This window comes from Python bivittatus, unplaced genomic scaffold, assembly GCF_059951505.1.
Source record: "Python bivittatus isolate LINGU-HERP-01145 unplaced genomic scaffold, Pbiv_v1 ctg000020_np1212, whole genome shotgun sequence".
NCBI lineage: Eukaryota > Metazoa > Chordata > Lepidosauria > Squamata > Pythonidae > Python > Python bivittatus.
In genome coordinates, this window is record NW_028277030.1 from 47,750,937 (window position 1) to 47,771,683 (window position 20,747).

The 20,747-nt window shown below is 38.0% G+C and overlaps 2 long non-coding RNA genes across 5 annotated transcripts in view; one reads left to right on the forward strand and one right to left on the reverse strand.

Annotated features, from left to right (window-relative positions):
• LOC148217051 (uncharacterized) overlaps window positions 1-10,716 on the reverse strand; it is a 44,112-nt gene extending 33,396 nt beyond the window's left edge. Inside the window, exon 1 of the long non-coding RNA XR_015797883.1 lies at window positions 10,626-10,716. This is a non-coding gene — a long non-coding RNA (uncharacterized LOC148217051). The remainder of the gene's footprint in view (window positions 1-10,625) is intronic.
• The window catches only part of LOC112541014 (uncharacterized), a 91,272-nt gene that overhangs the window by 58,037 nt on the left and 12,488 nt on the right, over window positions 1-20,747 (forward strand). The gene's annotated exons all lie outside the window — the stretch shown is intronic.

The following is a 20,747-nucleotide window of genomic DNA, read 5'->3' on the forward strand; positions in this document are numbered from 1 at the left end:
CAATGGACTCAAGTTAATTTTAAGAGTGTCTGCCTCTATAGACAGACTTTACTGGACAAGACTGAGACTGATCTGAAAATGGATTTAAAAATGACAGGCTACAAGAATGATATGGAAAAAGATGCTATACCGGACATATGAAAGAAACCAGCTGATGTCTTAATAAATAAAAGGGATATACAAATAACAAACCAAGAGAGTGACGTGAATAATTTTCCTATACTGGATTTACAAAAGAGGTTTGGTTAAAGCTTTGAAGAATTTTGTGAGAATGGACAGAGAAAGAATGAAAAGAAATCAAGCTCTAGGACATTATTTAAAGGGACTATAGATCAAGATTGTTAAAAGTAAAAGGAAGGAATATAAAGTTGGTTTATTTGATCATGATTAAAATAGATGTGTTAAAATAGATATCTCTGGTAATCCTTGATGGACTTTTGCTGACCAGGACTGAATTACAAGGCTTTACAGATCTGTTTATAGATAAGAGATGGGATATGGGAAGAAGAGGTCATTTGTTTTATTTTAACAGAAGGTGATAAGTTACTAAAATTGTTTATACTTGTTGTAATGAAGGGGAAAGTCATTTTTTATATATTTCTTTCTTTTTCATTTTTAGATTAGATTTTTTTTTACATTTTTTTAATCCCACCTTTATTATTTTTATAAATAACTCAAGGCAGTGAACATACCTAATACTCCTTCCTCCTCCTATTTTCCCCACAATGACAACCCTGTTGAAGTGAGTTGGGCTGAGTGAGAGTCACTGACCCAAAGTTACCCAGCTGGCTTTCATGCCTAAGGCAGGACTAGAACTCACAGCTTTCTTTACTATATTCTTATTTTTGTTTCTTTCTTTTCTATTTTTCTTTCTATTTTTTTTCTTTTCTGCACTTTCTATTTTTCTTTTTATTCTTTTCTTTTTTTTAGTTTGTATTAGTTTTTATCTTTTTAATTGTAATTTTAATAACATTACTATAAAAAGATAAATATAGATATAGATATTATTAAAAATTGAAATTGCCCAGTTTGGTAAATCTTAAGCATGCCAGTTTCTAAAGCACATTAGTATATAGGACTTAAATAAATAACAAGGTTAAAAAAATGGTGAGCAGGAGCAGGTCATTGAGAAGTGGTCAAAACCCTTCAGCTGTGTTCTTAAGTAGGAAAGTGTCTTAGTTGCTAGTTCAGTCATCATGGCCTTTTAACCTTTATCATGGAAAAACTCCAACTATGTGTTGATCCCTACAGTATTTCTTAATATTCTAATCTGTGGAATAGGGCTTTGCAGATAATTTGAAAAGAGTAATTCACAGAGCAAGTTAGCATGAACAGAGCCCCTCCTCGATGTTTTGAAGCAACCACATCTTTGGAAGGCTCATGCAGATGTTAGATTGTCCCTGAACTGCATATGTATATGCAGTTGCAGCTGTTTTGCTGTTGCCTCTCCATCCATGCCCATGCACAGACCACTGGGGAAAGCCTTTAGAGCCAACTCCTAAACTTTCCAGAAGACAATGGCTTCTTTAACATGTTCATGGAGAGATCTTTCATCATGCTAACAAGCTTTGAGAAGCACCACATCAAAATGTTTTGCACAGCCCTACTATTTTAATCCATTCCTTCTATTTAGAAACCTGTCCTTCTGATTTCAAGTATACTTTACCTGTCAGTTCTGTTTGTTACCTTCAAGCATTCCACCCAAATTATTATCCAGTTATACTGCAGCAGGGGTGCCCAATCTGTGATTTTGTAGCAGTAGGGCTGAGCCCATGGAGCAAAAGAAGGGAGGTCTCAACCCACTTCTCCCAGAAATCCTCTGGGTCTTTATGCTCTGGCCTCTCCTTCCTGCCTTGGTGAAATTGCTTGGTGGTTACTGCTGCTACCACCTGTTTTCCAGTGCACCGTCTAATATTACAGTCTTGCATTGCTGATATAAACATTATAATGGTTCTCTTTCTCTGGCCTCTACTTAGCTTGCAGGCTTTGTCGCTGGCAATAAATAAATTGGGAATTCATTGCTCTTATGTTTTCAGAATTATCAGTGTGCATATGTTTGTATAATTGGACGTTATTCTTTGGCCCTAAATGCTTGGTGCAATTTGACATTGACATGATAAACTCATCCAGCGGTGGCTGAAATCTCCAGTTAATATTTGGACTTCCTTGTTTCTGTCTTGCTTTGTTCTCATTACCCACAATATACTTGGACATTCCTGGAAGTGCCAGAAGAGAAAGAATCTCTTTGTCAGCCAGGCTTTTAAATGAGAAGTGTGTCTCTCTCTCTGTGTACCTTCTAGCCACTTTATAAAGCTTAGACATTAAGTCTAAATCCCATTTGCTTCCTCTGCAAGTTTTCTGTGGAAGACATAATAGCAACCAAACTGTGTTCTAACTAAAATCCATCCCTTCATAGGTGGCATTCATTTTAATCTATAATGGGAGCCCTGTGGTTGGCTAGGATTGTAGCCAAAACGTGTGGATTAGTCAAACCATATAAAAATATTTCTACATTCAAAGCAATGCAATGCAATGCATGTAGTATTAAACTATTCTAAATATAATGTTAAATACTCTAATAAATAATACCTTTATACTATTAACTGCAAACAGAAAAAAAAGTATACATAAAAAGTAACATATGCAGAAAGTAACCTATGCCTCCTGGAACTCATGTTCTAAATTTTTACAGAGGAGGGAACCGAAGAAGTGAAAGGGAAATATGCATGCCACAGAAGGCTATCTCAGCTAATGTAGCTACACGTTTAGGTTCAGTTTATGAAGAAAAAGATATCGTTTAGGAAGCTGAAAGTTCCATCTCCTTCCTCTTTCCCAAAGATGTCCCTGCATCACCATCAGGTACCCTGCAGCCTTCAGTAACCCAAAATAACACCATCACCACCGTTAGTAAATGCTCTCTCTGGTTACAAAAATTCTTTTAAAGCCATATGAATTAGTGGCCCTCACAATATTAGTAACAGTCAATTTCATACCCAGATTATGTATTTATACAAACACACACTTATTTGACTTATTCTGAATTTTGCATGGTTGGTCACAGTTTCTACTATTATTAGAATGGCAAATAATATGTTCTTTCCTCTCGTTACCATATGCCTCCTTACTTGCCTCTTCTTCCTAAGCAAAATCACCTCAACTTTTATGATTTTTCCTTAAAGGGGGATTGTTTCAGCCACGTGATATTATCTCCTTCCTGAATTCCTGCCCTTTTTGAAAAGTTTGATGTGGCTCCTTGACATACATTAGATGTTACAAGTGTACATTGTTTGTTGTAAATCAAAAATCCGCTACAACAAATTTTCAAAGCAGTTGAACCCTTCTCTAGGAGAGGAATGGGTACTGTTAGACTCCTGTACAAAAGGACAGAAATGCATACATTCAAAACTGGGAGATGGGGGAGGTACTTGTTGCAAACTAGAGTTGCCCTGGAAGAAAGATAGTGAATCGTAGCTCTTTCCCTGGAGCCACCAGTAGGTGGCAGCGTAAGGCGTATTGATTTTTACGCTCTTCTCTTTTCTATGAAAGAAGGAATCTGACTTCATGCTTCTCTTTTCCTTCTCCCGCTACTAATCACAGTTAATTTTAAGTGAGCTGCTTTCTGGGCAAAATAGGATGAGGCCTTTTATAATAATTATTTTAAGCACCGATAGAAATGTCTGAGTAAATCCACCGTTTAACTGAGCACTACTGATTTCTTGAATTAATCAGATATCATTGCAGCCTTAGCCCAGTCCTAAACCTAATGTGTGTTGATTTTTTTTTCAGTTTTTCATCTGTATCCTCTATATTGATGCATGAAAACATAGATTGGAATTGTTTACTGAAGATTGTGCACTGGGTAAAGCCTTATGGGAAACTATGCAAGGAAGATCTTTTCATTTCCCTGGTTTTTGAAATCTGCATCTTGGGGTGGTAATGTCTTTAAGAAATGTACAGTACATGTTATCAGGAAAAACAAAGTAAAAATCCTTCCTTCCTTGCTTCCTTCCTTGCTTCCTTCCTTTCCTGGTGCAAGAGGCTAAGTTCGAGGGTAACTAAATTGCATTTGACTTTCAGTCTCCTGACAAGATTGTTGGTTCTGTCTAATGATAACAGCCTGTTTGTAAGTGTTAATGGGAAGAGGGTTTGAATATTAAAAATATTATTTATCAACTAGTGCCAAAGTTATTACTTACAGCTGTTCATCTTTTAAGATTTGTTTGGGCTATTAGCTCTTTTTAGCTAAACACTGAAAGTTGTTAAAGAAACTTTAATCATTGTACTCTGCTGCTATTAATTTTTTTTCTCAATGGCATTTCTAGATTTTAAAATGGGAATCTTTTACATGGGACCTACACGTCTACTGTCACTCTTACCTTTTGCTGAATATACACATGTAGAGAACTATATATTTAGTGGTGGCTTTCCAACATCATGTGTAGTCACTTATGGATGAAATTGTAATGAACCTTTCATGACTTGTTCTGACATGCATGTTTTACATCAGAGGCATCAGGTGTCGTACTACATGTTTCATGTAACTAGAATATGGAGTATAAATCCTTTTCTGACTATCCATCTGTGTATGCCTGTCATTTTGGTTAAACGAATGACCATATTGGTCTAACCCAGTATGAACCAGGGCATTGAAAGGATTTACTTAGTTTATATTTCAGCTTTTCACTACCCACCTCACGCAAAGAGTATGGATTTTGTAGGCTGGTCCTAAAGCCTTCAGCTGTTATCACTCTTTACTGATAGTAAATGCTTGTTTTATTTCCTTTTTCCAGGAGGCCCTTGGGTTAAGTTTTTAATATTCTGAAATTCTAAGGTCTACATGAGAAGTGCTATATAGCAACGTGTAGTTTTCCTTTGAACCTTTCCTCTTTGGGAGCAAAAAGGAAAGGGACATTTGTTCTTCAGTCACCTTAAGTTATCCCCCCAAGATAAAAACTAAAGAAAAGACAGTGCCAGCAGAAACTGGATCGATTATTCTCCACTGCCATGCAATGCCAATTCTTGGGGACTGACCACTAGCATTTGGAGACCTCTTCTTTGTACCAGGACACAATGGTCCGAGAAATGGGAAAAAGCAAGCAGCCACAATGAAGGGGTAAAGGAAGAAAACATTTACTCTGACAGGAGGGCTAATGTATATTGTCCAGACTGCTGCTTTCCTGTTTGAGACAAAAGGTCTTCAAAAGGCAGCTGTAATTTTTTTTATTTAAATGAGAAGTTGTCTCTCCTGTAAAATGGCATTTTGATCACACTCGTAACTCACTTTTCCTAGGGAGACATGACTGTGTGCTCCACTCCAATGCTAGGCATAAACATCTCAAAGCAAAACCAAAACTATTTCCACTTGCTCCCTCTGACGCTGAGCCAGCCTGGGGTGGGCAGGGCTTCTCTGGGTTCAAATTCCTGTGAGGACCAAACCTCCATGATTCCTCTGGCAAACTGCTGCATTTTTCCATCATAGAATTGTGATACCCACCCTAAGCAGAAGGAGTAATGGTACAATATAATACCTTTGGCTCTGTTTGTCCCAATTAATAGGGCTGTTAGTGTTGGCTTTCTATTGGCATTATGATTTTCTTCTAACGTCCTTCTTTGGTTGCTTGTTGTACTAGCAGGAGGAGAGAACTTTCTCACTTGTGGCTCCTGGGTTACGGCATTCTCTTCCTAAATAGCCTTGCTTGGCACCAATGTTGCAATCTATCTTTCGGGCCTCATGCAGAAACAAAATAAATACTCCTGCATCTGAATCTGCTGCCACTTGAACGCTAATTGATCAGTTAAAGTGAGTTTGCTTTTCATGAGTAATTGCAGATTTAATACTGTTGCAATGTGTAAGAATTTAAAATTCTATGCCACTCAAAAATGCAAACTGAAAGGATAGTATATAAATATTTAAAGCTATTTCTTATTTCTGTGCCACCAGAAGATAAATTTCCCTAATGAACTAGCTAGTGATACAAAGCATGTAAGTTTATTTGAGTAGGGATAAAAAAGACAGGAACTTTTCTAATTTCATTAAAGTGTAAATTTACTGCCTGTTTTCACCACAGCTGTCAGCAGGGTACTTAAGTGCTCTAATTGTCACAAGATTATATTCCCCCACTCTTTATCTAAATTGTTTAGATCTTTTAATCTGTGTTCATCATCTCTGAGAGGGATAAGGCAGACAACTTTCACCCTGAATCTTATAGGAATTAATTGCTGGCAAATAGTTTTAAAAATTGCATAGCCACAATTGTCTATTATATAAAAAGAACATAATTTCTGCATGGGTAGGAAATAGAGTCAGGCAGCATACAAGTTTAATGAATAATAATAATAATAATTATTATTAATATTATTATTATTTCAGGCACTAATGAATATGTATTTGTATTAGGGAGGATGAATGTGCTATTCTGATTTCTTCATCCTTTGTCAATTTTTCATTTGTAAGTTTAATTCAACCCTACTCACATCTTACTTAGAAATTTATTTATTTTAAAAGATAGTCATAATATAATTTGTATGTATATTTGGGCACATTTTCAAAGATACACATTTTTGTTTGCAATTTTATACAATATACATACCATAATAATATATGTTAAATTATTTACATGTATATACCCTTCGTTTTACATTTTCTTAGAAGGTGGACTGGGTTGTAAGAAGTGCAAATCTCAAAGGATTACTGACTTTCATTCCATCATTAAAAATAAGAAGTTTCACTCCCATCTCTGGGTTATACATATGTATATGATGTATATACATTTGCATACATGCACAGTCACACATACTTCAGAACTATGTGAGCTAACAAAATGAGACCAAGCTACTCAAAGTATTATTAGGGAGCATCATGATTTATAAAGCTTCCATCAGTTAGGAACAAATAAAAAGATCACATCAAGTGTTGGATGCTAGGTACACTACACTCCAGGGAATGGGCAAGCTGGGTAAGCGATCCAAAATTATCTTCATGGGACCCATAATATGTATGCTTCAATCCCATGCAAAAACAATAAAAATGTTGGTGATGGTTGAAAAACAACAGTGAAAGAATAGGGAGGTTTACATGGGGCAATATTCATAGACTGAAAACCATCTAGTTCTGACCGTCCATCATCATGATACCACAGAATAAAGAGAACAAGAAATGTTCTATCGACTTTGCCTGAAGGAAAAGCCAATACTGCTACAGAATGTTCTTTGCAGCTGATTTTTGGGGGGTTTATATATAAATGTTGAGATGTTAAGTTGGTGAAATGCCAGAATAAATTATCATATATCCCAAACTGTAAAAAATGGGCTTCTTTAAATGATGGCTTCTTGAACAATCTAGCTCATTTTCCTGGATATGTGAAGGGAGTTATGATTCAGCATAGTATCTGGATGACATCCACTTGTGGGGAATGGATTGAGGTAGGATCTCCTAAGGGACTTTCTTCTCTGCTTGACTGGTATTTCACTCCATGCCTATCCACAATTGCACACACTGTACCCCTTTTTATACCACCTTTCCCAAGTGCATGTCACAAAGCTGGGAATTGTACATTGCCTCTTTCTTCATTCGCCATTAAATTTACTAATGAAATCTGGCAGTATAGTTTGCTGCCAACTTTCTGAGGCAACTCACTTGATACGATTTCTTGGTATCTCTTAGAAATAGAAGAATGAAGCTGACAAATGATAAGTGTTCATATTCTGGTTGAAAGAACCATATTGGCAATGGAGGGAAAACTATAAATATAACAAGTGTGCTGTCTGGTGGGGCTTCCATGTTTTCCCCTTGGACTTCAGAAGAGTACCTGGCTGGGCTCTATTCAAAGTGGTATATTTATTTTTTAATGACATTATTTACTGAACACATTACATAATGATATCCTATTTACCTGTGCTCTGGCCTAGCCATTTTCTCCAGCTTGACTTTATTTACTTCTCCTGGCCATGCCCACACATTTAACTGAGTATATTTCTTGATTTTTTAAAAAAGGTACCTCTCTTGGTCTGCAGACCACTACTGCAAGTTGCTGTCATACACACAAGTGAGTGTCTACTGTACTTCCAGGGGGAAAAAACCTACAGTTACTAGTATTCTCAGTATGGCTATTTGCTAAAAAGGTGTGCAGAAAAGATAGAACTGGATATAATATATTGGCAAATCTCTGAGCAATTTTGGAAGATTGGAATGGGTTTCTGAATTCCCATAGCAAAACTACTCTTCCATAAATTAAACTGTTACGAAGATGAACGCTTGGGGTGATCCTTCAGTATTCTGCAACTGTATTTCTTTTTTACCAGGTTCTGATTGAGGACTCTAGAGGTTCTAGCAAAGACACACACACATACACAAAAACCCAAAACAAAACAAAATAGACCCTGTAAACCTAAAACATGTTTGTCCTATACATAAGCAATAGGAGCATACTGATCGTAATGATTTAGAAATTAACAGACTAGCAGTGCTGTAATTAGTAATCCCAGTCTTGGGAAGAGAATTGTAGGCACTCATAGAAATCTGGAGGAAAGCAATAAATATTTGACAATCTGGAGGAAAGCAATCTAAGGAGGTATCCCACAACGCCCCATGACATATATAAGGACAATCTTTAATTCTCTTTTTGATTAGACAAGCTCAGTTTGTCCCCTTAGCTCACAGTGTACCCTTTCTGGTTTCTGGGTGATTTACCTACATGTTCTTTAATCCCTGTTTCCCCCTTCTTCCTCCCCAGTGTAAATATTTTGTCTCTGTGTCTTATCTTCCAAATCACATTTCAGAGACTTAATAATTAGAGAGGCTAGGGCTTGCCTAGTTATTTATTTGGAGTGTTTGCATTTTGTAGCATCTCAGCCTGTCAGAAAAGCCCATTAAATACTTTGAGAACTTGAGTGTTTGGCTACCCTGCTCTAAATCAAATAAATTAGTCCAGTTATATTTTGAGTTGAAAGAGCCCTTGGGGATTTAGTTATTAGAGAAGAAACTCTATATTTTAGAAATAAGGATATAGAAAAATGAACCTAAATAAAATACAGGTCAGAGCCCACAAAAAATCCACCAATTTATTACAATTCTATATTATGCTCCACAAACCACTAAGCTGGGTTTATGCCCTACAGTCTCATTAAATTTCATAAGATTAAATTGATTTACATGAAAGCATTCACCTTTCATTCATCTGTAGATACAGCATAAATTTAATTAGGCTGTAGCAATAATAAAGGTCTTGATTGGTGGCAGCACCTGGCTGATCGTGTCTGAGTTCAGATGCTAAGCAGGGTTGGGTAGGGTTAGCATTTGGATGGAGGACTGCCAAGAAATACCAGAGTGATAGGTTAGAATGGGAAGACAGAACACATTGTAGAAGTAGGTAATAGTAAGATAGTTTCATACTGAGGCCAGCAGAAAGAGCTACACTAGATTTGATTGATACTAAATACATACTCATCTAATTTCTACTAGAAAAAAAGGACATATGTATACAGTATGTATGTGTGTGCATGTGTGCATGTACATTACTTATTAAGTATACTTGTTAAGTACCCAATTTTATGAGTCTGGGTGGTATATCACAGTGTCCTTATCTGCCAGTTTGGCATTTACAATCGCTGTGATGTTATTCAGACTACAACTCCTAACTCTTCCAGCCAGTCAAAAGCCATGATGATGGGCAAGGATAGAAGTTGCAGTTCAACACTTTTGGAGGGTGCCCCTTTGGGAAACAGTGGCCTTAAGGCTTTCTCTAGCCTTTAGAAGGTGACATCATTCAGCTAGGAAGGAGAACAGAGAAACTGGGCACACTTTGAATTTAGGGCCATGTGTATATCTGAGTAATATGGAGTTTGTTAAAAGTGGGAAGCAGCTTTGGGGAACTGGATTACTGAAATACTGGCTTTCTGGAATTCCAAGTCAATATTATTACTTTTGTTATCTGATTTAGAGAATTTGCTCCATTGTAACAGGCTTGACTTTTACTCTTGTGAATAAAATAAATGCTAGAAAGACACCATGCTTTGTGATATGATGGAATGTATAATCAATAGATTAAAAATAATAACAAAGTGGTTACAAAGGCTGCAACCTTTCTGAGATTACATTTCACTGAATTCAGATTAGGTATGTGTAGGACTGCTATGGCTCCTTCCTTGATTTGGCTTAAATGACAGAACTCAGAAATGTATAATAGATCCCAAACAGTTATTTGCTCAAATCATATTGCTCAAAGTGAAAGAGACTTTTGGTTACTATCCATTCATATCTCTAGACAGTTCCAGAAAATCTAGATAGACATCTGATTAAAGTTGGAACAAAAAGGTTATTTCCTAATCCATCCCTTCCATCTTATGAATATAAAAGCATGCAGCTTGGCATCCAGCTCAAACCACAATCTATCTGTGTTATAATCAGAAATATGATCTTCAGTAACAGTGTCACTGCTTCACATAGTGAAGGTTCTTCAAGTTTGAGCTGAGAATCATCCCAACAGATAGATAAAGGAATGCTACTTGTTCAGTAGGAGGGCTGGATGGCTGAGGAAGACAGCTGAGAGAAAATCATAACATCTGACTCCAACTCTAAGACATTACTTTCCTTAGGTTAGATATGGCACTAGTAGAGCCATACTTACCAGGAATGTTGGCCCGTGGCAGATATGGAGCCGATAAATTCTCAGCTTTGTCCAGCTGATCAACTGAAGGCATACTCATCTCTGCTTTTTCTGGTGCCACTCTGGAAACCAAGTTGCCTAGGAAAAAGAACAGACTGTATTTGGGGACAGCTAAAAACCACACCCTCCCCCAACTTAGTGCCTTTCAGAGTTGGTGCACTATGTCTTCCGGGATTGTCAGGCAATATTTATATTAAATAAAAAAGATGAATTAGGAAAAGTCTGAAGCAGAAATTAAATGAAATAATGACAAGAACATCGGATTTAGTGGATTGGTATTATAATAATCAGCAGTTCTTTCAGGTGCAAATTACAGACTCATCCATTACTGACTCATTAGATTCTCACCTAATAGGCCTGATTTTCAGGATTCACCTTTTACTGGGCCAGGTTATTTCACATTACATTCATGCTTAAATCTGTGCAAATAAGCAAAGCCTGAATTTCTTGGGGAAAATGATGCTTATATAGCACTTATGATTCTCAAAGAGCCACTGTTCAACATCCACACAAATGTGGTTTCACAAGAAGACAGAGATTATTTTATTACCCCAGGACGCCAGGAAATTTTCATTTGACTTCCTCTGATCTCTGGGATAAAAGTGGGACAGTGAGGAAAGAATTCCCTTTGCTGTCTTATATTTCTGTTTTCAGGAAAATATGTTTTCTAAGATCTGATACTCTGCAGTTTATTTTTAGCTTACCAGCAGTATTATTTTACATTTTACCTCCTCTTTTTTAAAAAAAATCCTGTGAAGGAATAATTTGTCTTCTCTAACTTCTGCTTTCTGACTTTCTAATAGGATTGCAAGTCTGGCTGTAAAATTGATTATACCTTTCACATTTCATAGTATTATTTCATGCATGTTCCCACAACTGTGAAAACCAAGCTTGCATTCTAGACCATTGTGGCTGGGTGTTTCCCCCCCCTATTAATTAAGTTCTGCTAGGAAAATTACTTGCCAAGTATTCCAGTTCAGTTTCTCCCTTTCTGTCTTTCTCCTGATAATTTACAATCAGTTTCATTTTCTTAAGCTACATCTTAGGCAGCTGTCCTTCAAACCCACTGAAAACAATGGAAGTTAACACGAAGGAAAAATAGTTAGGAAAACTGGACTTTTTTTATGACTGCCTCTAGGCTTCCAGGCTCTTGAATCCCAAAGCATTCTTTCCTGCTTAGATTTCCCTCCAGAGCTCTTTCAGATACCAGATAAAATATATGACATGCCAGAATGGTTCTCGATAAAATAATGCAATTATAAATTGTGGTTTGGTTGGTCTAAGAAATATTTGATAGTGTTTTCTGAGCACACATAGAACACAATATTACTGCATTATTATGCTTCTTACATTAACCCCAAACTACCTAGGAAAACATTTTTTAATATTAGTGTCCCCTTAAGCTCACAGCACTCTGATTTATTTCAAATGTTAATAGGAGGAGGTTCTACTTGGTCCAACTCAGGATCAGGCTGCTTGGTCATTCAGCAAGCAAGCTAACCTGGATTGAATGATGTCTCTTCTTCTCCTGTCACAGATACAGACTTGCAAGAAATTGGTTGTGAACCATGGAAAACTGCCTCTAAATACCTTCCCAACTTAGGCTTTTACAGGACCCAGACTGGGGAAGATAGGGCAATCTATCCATTTTTTTAAATTATTATTGTTTGTTGCACAGTCAGCCAGTTGTTTAGCCTGGATTAGGCATTTTTATCCACCTAGTGATTCCTTCCCAAGGACCTGGGATGGGCAGATGTTGTTGTTTGATGGTGTTAAAGGAATCGTCGCAGGATGTAAGCTGTTCCAAGTAAAGCTGCCTTTTCCAATTGACTGATGGTGATTTTGTCACTGATGGTGTTCAAGTGGTGCTCCAGAAGTTTTGGGATTGCACCTAAGGCAACTATTACTATTGGTACTATCTTTGCTTTCTTTTGCAACAGTCATTCTACCTCTATTTGCAGATCTTTATATTTTGTGATTTTCTCCAGTTCTCTCTCTTCTATACTGCTGTCTCCAGATATTGCAATGTCCACTATCCAGACTTTTTTGTCTTTCTTATCAACAATTGGCAAATCTGAGGTGTTGTGCAGCAGGTGCTTGTCTGTTTGAATTCTGAAGTCCCAGAACACTTTCGCTTCTTCATTTTCTATTGCTTTGTCTGTTTTGTGGTCCCACCAGTTCTTGCTTGCAGGCAAATGGTATTTCTTGCAGATTTTCCAATGCACCATTGTTGCTACTTTGTCATGCTGTTGTTTATAGTCAATCTGTGCGATCTTCTTGCAACAGCTGACTAGGTGGTCCACTGTTTCTTTAGCTTCTTTGCAGAGGCAACATTTGCTGTCTGTTGTTGCCTTCTCGATTCTGGCTTTGTATGCATTTATTCTTAAGACTTGGTCTTGTGCAGCCAGAATTAGCCTCTCTGTCTCTTTTGTCAGCTTTCCTGCCCTTAGCCACTACCAGGTCTTGTTGTTATCTGCTTTGCCTTCTAGTTTTTTTGTGTACTGGCCATGTAATACTTTGCCTTGCCATGTCTCTTTTCTATTCTTCATTTGGTCTTTCTTCTAGGCCAGTTTGGTCTCTTCAGTATTCAGTAAGCCTTCATGGTATACTAGTTTCAGTGCATCTTCTTCAGTGTCCTTCAGATATTCTTCCAATTCAATTTTTTCTTCTTCAACTGTCTGGTGTACTTGCTACATGCTCCTTGGTAAGTAATGTCAACATCTGTCAACGCTGCTGCATGGGCATGATTCATTGTCATTATTTTTCTGGTCTTCCTATCCAAGGCTTCTAGTTTTGCTTGTGTAGAGTCCACTATTTCAGCTGTGTATCTAATAACTGGAAATGCCAAAGTGTTAATTGCCTTGATGGTATTTCTTCCACTGAGTTTAGACTTTAAGATCTTCTTCACTCTTAAGATATGTTCACTACTAACCTTTTTTCTCAACTTCAGTGTGCTTGATGTTGTTAGCTTGAAGGATGCCCAGGTATTTGTAGTGATCTTCTTCATCCAGACTCTTGATATTATTTCCAGAGGGCATGTTGATTCTTTCAGTTTTCACTATTTTCCCCCTGTTGATGATAAGGGTGGCACATTTATCCAGTCCAAACTCCATCGCAATATCTTGGCTGTATATTGGGACATCTGCCAGCATTGAGCAGCAATTCTATTTCAGATGGTGTTTTTTCCATACAGCTTCAGATCATCCATGTAAAGGAGGTGGGATAGCCTGGTAGATGTTTTTGATGTTTGATAGCTATAGCCTGACTTGTTCAGTACTGTTGACAGAGGAATCAATGCAATGACCAACAGTAGTGGTGATAGTGAGTCTCCTTGAAAGATTCCTCTCTTGATATTAACCTCTCCCAGTCTATCACCATTGACCAACAACTGTGTCTTCCATTGTGCCATTGATCTTTGCACAAAACCTCTGATGTTTCTATTGACTCCTGTTATTTCTAGGCACTTGATTATCCAATCATGTGGCAGGGAGTCAAAAGTCTTCTTGTAATCAATCCAAGCTACATTCAGATTGGCCTTCCTTCTCTTGCACTTTTCCAAAATCATCTTGTCAATTAAGTTCCTCTGCTATTTGGGCAGTTTCCTTTCTGCTCAGGTGGAAAGAGCTTGTTTTCAACTAGAAGCTGTTGGACTGCATCAGCTACCACACCAGTTAGCAATTTGAAAGTTGTTGGTAAGCAGGCAATTGGCCTGTAGTTGCCTACTGCTGCCCCTTTTGTTGGATCTTTCATTATCAGGTAGGTTTTGCCAGATGTTAACCAATCTTCAATTTCACCTCCTTGCAGTATGTTGATAAACTGCTTGGCAATGAGTGGGTGCAGACCAGTCAGATGTTTCAACCAAAAACCATGCAGTTCATCTTCACCTGGTGCTGACCAATTTTTGATCTTCCTTGCCCTTTTCTCCACCATTTCTGCTGTTACTACAACTTCTTTCATTTCAGTTTACCCAAGCTGCATTCTTGTTGTATTTCTTTGGATTGTCCCATAGCTGTGTCCAGAACTGTACTGTTTCTTCTTTGTCAGGTGTTGAATAGTTCATTGCAGTCTCTTCATTGATGGATTGGTAGAAATGTTTCTGATTTGACTGAATTGGAGATTTTGCCTATAGTGTGCAGTTTGAGCTTCGTATCTGCTAATCTTCTTGGCTATGGCTGCTATTTGCTGCTTTTCTATTTCCAGTGCTTCCTTGTCTCTAGGTGATATTTCTTGATCAGGTATTCTTTGGTCTTCTTGATCTTCAGTTTTCTTTCTTTCAACTGTTCTGGCTTGCTTGCATCTGATCTTAGCATGCTGATTTTATTTTCCAACCTGATCTTCCATTTTGGTGGTGCACTGTTTGGCTTTTTTTCTTGTTTGTTGATTTTGCATCCAAGGTATTCAGTTATAACTGCAGCCATGCTGTACATGAGTAGGTTTGTTTCTTTCAGTGAGCTGGTGATTATATTTGATATTACAGTATTGGCACCTTTTAATACTTGTGCTAGCTGTTTCTTTGTAACGAGCTTCAATGCAGGCAACCTTACTCTGTTGTTTTTGTGCGGTTCTAGATGCTCAGTTATTCTTTGTTTCAATTGTTCTTGTTTTTTAGTTAAAGATTTTGTTCTTTCTGAGGAAAAGGCAGAGGAGAGGGTGCCTGGTTTGGGAATGAAAATGATTCAATAGCTAAGCTGGCTTCCTCTACTGCTGACTCCCTTTGGTTTGCCTCTACCATCTGAGCAACAGTCTGGCAAGGCTTTGGTTTCTTTGCCCTAGGTAGACCTTTGTAGTTCTTCCAATTCTACTTCTGTGAATACTTTATTTCGTATTACAAATTAATGTTGATCTGCTAGCCTGTGTTCTGTTATTTCCGATTCTGGATGTTCTTTCCAGAACTGGTGCATTATTTTCAGATTGGACTTGATTTGTAATAGCAGATCATTATTTCTTTGTTTTCAGTCTTCATATATTTAGAACGGGTAAACAACTTTTCTTCCAGTAGTCCTGCAGCTGCTGGTCCTGGTTGCTCAGCCAACAGTCCTGAGTCCTGTAGCTCACTTGTCACCAGATGTCCAGGAACTAGAACACCTAGTGTGGTCCTTGTTGACCCAGGCAACGACTGATCCGGTATAGATATCTGTAAATTATGTCTCATCATATTGTTTATGGGAGAGCACTCTTCATCTAGCTCCTCTGATGAGACCTGCCCAGTATGGATGAACCTTTGGTATAGCTCTCATCCTCCTTGGAGCACTCAAGCCCCACAGTTATGTCAAGGTAGTAATAATGCCTATTATTATTATTGTTATTGTTGTTGGTCAAACAGTCAGCCAGATGTTTAGACTGGATTTGGCATTTTTATCTACCTATCGAGTCCTTCCCAAGGACCTGGGATATACAGATATTCTTGCTTGCAGCCAAATGGTATTTCTTGCAGATATTCCAATGCACCATTGTTGCTACTTTGTCATGCCATTGTTGGTAGTCTGTGCAATCTTCTTGCAGCAGCTGACTAGATGGTCCACTGTTCCTTCGGTTATTGTTATTGTTATTGTTGTTATTATTATTATTATTCTACAATTAAATTCACAGTCTAAGACTGGTAGAAGCCTAATAATTCAAGTCCTAGCAAGTGACCTAAGAATTATTAAGATAACTTCTGAGAATATAAACAGTTCCTAGCAGGGAGCTGTTTGTTTGTTTGTTTGTTTGTTTGTTTTTAGTAAAATTAGGGTGTTTAGGTCCGATAAATACAAAATTTCCAAATATTGAGGGGGACCTTTAGTTATTGCTCCAAGGGCTCCAATCACAATTGGTATAACAGCAGATTTCTTTTTCCATCAGCATTCAACTTCAATCTGCAAGTCCCAGAATTTTGTAATTTTTTCCAGTTGTTTTTCCTCAATCCTAGCATCACCCAGTATAGCAACATCAATGAACCAGACTGTCTTCTTTTCAGTAACTGTTATATCAGGCATGTTATGAACTAGGTAGTTTGCACATAACAACAAACACAACCAACAACCATCAAGAAACAATTTAGAGAATAATGCCCAAAGGCAACCAATGCCCATGGCAGCAATTACAAATCAAAAACAGTCTGAAGCCACACTGCTTTTACGGTCTTCCTAAGTGACTTCAAAGTGGGTGTCATCCTAACCTGGCAGGGGACCTCTTGACTCTGATCCTCCAGCCTCTTGAATGGGGTGTAACCTTTAATATCTCTTCTCAAGAAGAGAATGATGGCAGGGCAATTCTACTGAACAAGACTGTCCTGAAGATACCTGGGAGCCAAGCCATAAAGTGCTTTATAGATTAAAATCAGCATTTTGAATTGTTCCCAAAATGCTATTGGAAGCCAATGCAGTGCCTGTAGAACTGAATCTCTCCTGTTAGGAGGTAGGCTGCCACGTGGGCAGTCCCATGAAAAGAGGATTGCAGTAATTTAACTTTGAGGTGAGAAGGGCACTTGTTACTATAATCAATGCCTTTCTGTCCAGAAGGACCATTACTACAAATATACCAGCAGAAGCTGGGCAAAGGCTCTCCTGGCCATGGTCTCCATCTGCAAATCTAACGGTGGTCATGAGTCCAGGAAAAATCCCACATTGCAGGCCTGCTCCTTCACCTTGTCCAGAGTCAAAAAGGAAGCTGACAGAAAACCAGTTGGTTTTTGGATGAGCAGTACAAGATTTCTGTTCAGTCTTAGAAAGGTTCGATTTCAGCTTGTTTTATCCCAACCAGTCCCCTGCAAACTTGAGACACCAGGTCAAGACTTCCATCACATTTCCAGCTTGGCCCAGCATGAAGATATATTGATAATAACTCACCCTGAACTGATAGATGACCTTTCCCAGCAGTTTCATGTAGATGTTGCAAAACAAGGGAGCAACCATCTGGTTGACCTCTCTTCACCCCTACTGACTGGAACCCCCACAGAGGAAAAAGCAGAACCACTGGTTAAAAGAATTCCCTAACTCCACCCCTTTTTGGCAGTCTAGCAGGATACCATGATTGATGGTCCTGAATGCCACTGAAAGCTGAAAGCACTAGAAAAGTGGCACTACTTCCATTCAGGTCCTGATGAACGTAATTTCAGAACAACTAAGGCAGTTTTTATCCCAACACTGATTTTGGACTTCCAGATTAAAAAAAGAAGTCCAGGGAATGCTTTTCATCTAGGCAATCTGCTGCTAACACTCTTCCCATCTTCTCTACAATCCTCCTAAGGAAGTAAAAGTTGATGACGTGATGGTTATCCAATATGGTTGAATCCAGGAAAGTCTTCTTAAGGAGGAGGCATGCCATTGCCTTTTTAAAGAAGAAAGTTCTTAAAGGTTTTAAGAAGAGTTGAAAGCCCCTGGATTCAAAAAATCATATCTATCCCAGCTGTCTGAAGAAGTTAGTTGGCGCATAGGTCCAGCCCTTAAATGATGGAACTCATACCACTGAGTACCCTATCCATTTCCTCAAATCTACAAGCCAAAAAGAAGCCCAGTTAAGTGTAATATTATTTGTTTTATTTATTATATTTATATAGCCGCCCATCTCACACAAGGTGACTCTGTTATGTTGCCCTAGTCACCCCCTTCTGACCCTGCCTATACAGAGTTGAGGCTTGAGCAAATGTGAATGATTTTATTGGCAAAAAATTGCACAAATAACTTACAAAAAATTCTAAGTGGATTGTCTTGCCCAGTCTTCTCATACCTGGAAAAGGATCACTTTAAAAAGAGCTGCTAGAGCTGCTTATCTCAATGACATAATAGGGAAGAGAAGTACTGGAGCTTTGCTGCCCTTATGGTCACAATGCAGACTTAAACATGAGCCCTCACCAGTGTTTGTCAGATTCTTCCATGGGTACATCAGGCTTTGCTTGTGTCACTTCATCTCCTGGAGCTCATTTGTACACTAAGGAGCTCCTTGGGATTGGTGGACAGGGAGATGCCGGTCAAAGCAATCACATCCAGCAGTTTGACCAAGCACTTGACAGAACTGCCTGTCAGATCACAGAGAAAAATCCCCAAGTGCCTGCCAGAATCAATCTGGATCCATAAAATAACTGGCTTGGATATCATAAGTATATACAGTATATATAAAAATTTTTGCTACACTAGTTGATTCTCAATGGCATTGTTCTACATATGCTCTCTTGAAATTATTATTGACATGGAATGCAAGTAGATTTTCATTAAAATATATGCTGTAATGGTGGATTCCCAGCAGGAGTGATTATTCTTTGTAAAATTATAATTCATACAGTATCGTTCCCCATGACATACCTGTTGTGAGTTCATCATGAGGAACTGGATGGAGATTAATTCTCCTGGATGTCTCAGTGGATTTCATACTGTTATGGTAGTATCCTTCTGGATAAAGAAGACACTATTAACACCTTGCTTTTGACACCCATGTAAATGATGTCCATCTTCTCTTCTTTGTTTTAATGTGGTTGAAGAAGGTATCTGATGTACCAAGAAGGTACAGTATTGGAGATCTGTAATGGATGAGGTTGATGATGAGGATCTAGAGGATAAGGTAATAGAAATTTATAAAAGAAACAGGCCTGAACCACTCTGGAATGTAGGGAGGAATATATTTTGCAGTGTTCTATTTTTTTAAACCCCAAGTAAATAATAAAAGTTCTTATCCACCTCATTTCAAGATATTTAAAAAATGCAGTGGAGCATTTAAAGATCAGCCACCCGCTCCATCACCCCATTCCACTCTATGTAGAGATTCAGCCTTAATCTAAAGCAAATTTCACTGATTGTTTTCATATGTGCCTTGTTTTAAAGGATGATTTAGGACTAGGAAGAAATGCCACTATGTGGAACTGATGATTTATAAATCAACTGCTTTGATTTGACATTCTAAAGAGAGAAATCCCAAACATTTCACTTCTGCTAGATGACTGAAACTTCATGAAGTTCGTGTGTTTTCCGCACAGTTATATCAAGAGTCAGCTGCTGCTTTTCTTTCCAAATATGTAACCATGTTCAGAATTCTTTGTTTAAAGCCCCCCCCCCCGCCTTTGCTTTTGGGTAAATAAAGGCTATTTTACTAGGATGCTGGCTGTTGAAAGGGAATATGTCTTTTCAAAGCCTTGTGCAGAATGATCCAAACTGCACCTTTCATCCTGGTATCCTCTTATCTAAACAGCACAGTAGCTTTGAAATGCAAATACCATTGACTGCCTGGTAATTTTTGTTATTCCCAAGACTACAGAGAATGAGTCATAAAATATTACCCCCTCCTCAATTTATGAGCGTTGTTATACATTTAAAAATATAATTAGACCATGCTGCGATCATACATTGCTGCTAAACTACTGTATAATGAAGAAAAATGTCCATTTTTTCTTATTTCTTTAATGCTTGTACATACATAAATATCAAGATAAAGGCCTTTTGTTCAATTGGTAAAGCATTAAATATCAGATAAATTGTGGTTTGTGAAGCTGTGTCTTTAATGTGTTCACACTCAATCTATTTCATGACATGAGAAACTCTTTCCCAAACCAGATGTAGGGAAAGAATCCTGTTCCAATATTAAGTGCAGCATTCCTTTGTCATTATCAAAGTTTGTTCAGACATCCTTTGTGTACTTCCATCAAAAGAATTTATGAACATCTTTTCCACTTTTTTTAATACAACAGTCTTGCCTCAGCTCAAAACCATATCCCTAACGAGTTACATAATGTAACTGGCACATTGTAAACCTTTACACATGCGCTCATCCAGATAATTACACAATTAATTTTCACTTAGTACAGCTGAAACAGGATAATGAAATTTCCACTGGTGTTCAGTTACATCCGGGGGTCAGGGGTCAGCTTCCTGTTTGGATAAGGGTGAGTTTAAAGAGGATTTCTGACGGTCTCTTTGCTTCAGCTGAATCTGAAAACACTCCAATGGAATTTCAATTTGCAGCTCACTTCAATGCAAGGAGCAGATGGTGGGAGTGTGCAGCCGCTGCCCTTTCTGGAGATGCCTATAGGGCAGGTGTAGTCAGGGAGCCAACTTTTTCACTCCTCTCTCCCCCTGCTTTTTGGTGCCTTCAAGTCATTTTTTGGCTCCTGGTGAC